Raw genomic sequence first — 2,786 nt, 5'->3', positions numbered from 1 at the left:
ACACTACATAATGATCAAGAGATGAATCCAAGAAGAAGGTATAACAGTTGTAAATATTTATGCACCCAACATAGGAGCACCTCAATACATAAGGCAAATACTAACAGCCATAAAAGGGGAAATCTACAGTAACACAATCATAGTAGGGGACTTTAACACCCCACTTTCACCAATGGACAGATCATGCAAAATGAAAATAAATAAGGAAACACAAGCGTTAAATGATACATTAAACTAGATGGACTTAATTGATAGTTATAGGACATTCCATCCAACAAAACAGAATACACTTTCTTCTCAAGTGCTCATGGAACATTCTCGAGGATAGATCATATCTTGGGTCACAAGACAAGCCTTGGTAAATTTTAAAAAATTGAAATCGTATCAAGTATCTTTTCCAACCACAACGCTATGAGACTAGATATCAATTACAGGAAAACATCTGTAAAAAACACAAACACATGGAGGCTAAACAATACACTACTTAATAACCAAGAGATCAATGAAGAAATCAAAGAGGAAATCAAAAAATACCTAGAAACAAATGACAATGAAAACACAATGACCCAAAACCTATGGGATGCAACAAAAGCAGTTCTAAGAGGGAAGTTTATAGCAATACAATCCTACCTTAAGAAACAAGAAACATCTCAAATAAACAACCTAACCTTACACCTAAAGCAATTAGAGAAGGAAGAACAAAAAAAAGCCCCAAAGTTAGCAAAAGGAAAGAAATCATAAAAATCAGATCAGAAATAAATGAAAAAGAAATGAAGGAAATGATAGCAGAGACCAATAAGACTAAAAGCTGGTTCTTTGAGAAGATAAACAAAATTGATAAACCATTAGCCAGACTCATCAAGAAAAAAAGGGAGAAGACTCAAACCAATAGAATTAGAAATGAAAAAGAAGTAACAACTGACACTGCAGAAATACAAAGGATCATAAGAGATTACTACAAGCAACTATATGCCAATAAAATGGACAACCTGGAAGAAATGGACAAATTCTTAGAAATGCTCAGCCTTGGAATGAGCAAGGAAGAAATAGAAAATATAAACAGACCAATCACAAGCACTGAAATTGAAACTGTGATTAAAATCTTCCAACAAACAAAAGCCCAGGACCAGATGGCTTCACAGGCGAATTCTATCAAACATTTAGAGAAGAGCTAACACCTATCCTTCTCAACCTCTTCCAAAATATAGCAGAGGGAGGAACACTCCCAAACTCACTCTACGAGGCCACCATCACCCTGATACCAAAACCAGTCAAAGATGTCACAAAGAAAGAAAACTACAAGCCAGTATTACTGATGAACATAGATGCAAAAATCCTCAGCAAAATACTAGCAAACAGAATCCAACAGCACATTAAAAGGATCATACACCATGATCAAGTGGGGTTTATCCCAGGAATGCAAGGATTCTTCAGTATGTGCAAGTTGATCAATGTGATACACCGTATTAACAAACTGAAGGAGAAAAACCATATGATCATCTCAATAGATGCAGAGCAAGCTTTTGACAAAATTCAACACCCATTTATGATAAAAGCCCTCCAGAAAGTAGGCATAGAGGGAACTTACCTAAACATAATGAAGGCGGTATATGACAAACCCACAACCACCGTCATTCTCACTAGTGAAAGACTGAAACCATTTCCTCTAAGGTCAGGAGAGACAAGGTTGCCCACTCTCACCATTCTTATTCAACATAGTTTTGGAAGTTTTAGCCACAGCAGTCCGAAGAGAAAAGGAAACAAAGGAATCCAAATCGGAAAGGAAGTAAAGCTGTCACTGTTTGCAGATGACGTGATACTATACATAGAGAATCCTAAAGATGCTACCAGAAAACTACTAGAACGAATCAATGAATTTAGTAAAGTGCAGGATACAAAATTAATGCACAGAAATCTCTTGCATTCCTATACACTAATGATGAAGAATCTGAAAGTGAAATTAAGATAACACTCCCATTTACCACTGCAACAAAAATAAAATAGGAATAAACCTTCCTAACGAGACAAAAGACCTGTATACAGAAAATTATAAGACACTGATGAAAGAAATTAAAGATAATACAAACAAATGGAGAGATATACCATGTTCTTGCATTGGAAGAATCAACATTGTGAAAATGACTCTACTACCCAAAGCAATGTACAAATTCAATGCAATCCCCTATCAAACTACCACTGGCATTTTTCACAGAAGTAGAACAAAAAATTTCACAATTTTTATGGAAACACAAAAGACCCCGAATAGCCAAAGCAATCTTCAGAAAGAAAAACGGAGCTGGAGGTATCAGGCTTCCTGAGTTCAGACTATACTACAAAGCTACAGTCATCAAGACAGTATGGTACTGGCATAAAAACAGAAATATAGATCAAGAAAGCCCAGAGATAAACCCACACACATATGGTCACCTTATCTTTGATAAAGGAGGCAGGAATATACAGTGGAGAAAAGACAGCCTCTTCAATAAGTGGTGTTGGGAAAACTGGACAGCTACATGTAAAAGAATGAAATTAGAACACTCCCTAACACCATACATAAAAATACACTCAAAATGGATTAAAGACCTAAATGTAAGGCCAGACACTATCGAACTCTTAGAGGAAAACATAGGCAGAACATTCTATGACATAAATCACAGTAAGGTCCTTTTTGACCCACCTCCTAGAGAAATGGAAATAAAAACAAAAACAAATGGGACCTGATGAAACTTAAAAGCTTTTGCACAGCAAAGGAAACCATAAACAAGACGAAGAAAAGACAGAAGACC

This window comes from Tursiops truncatus, chromosome 16 (assembly GCF_011762595.2).
Source record: "Tursiops truncatus isolate mTurTru1 chromosome 16, mTurTru1.mat.Y, whole genome shotgun sequence".
NCBI classification, from domain to species: Eukaryota; Metazoa; Chordata; class Mammalia; order Artiodactyla; family Delphinidae; genus Tursiops; species Tursiops truncatus.
The sequence above is the reverse complement of the archived record's forward strand: the minus strand, read 5'-3'. Positions refer to the sequence as shown.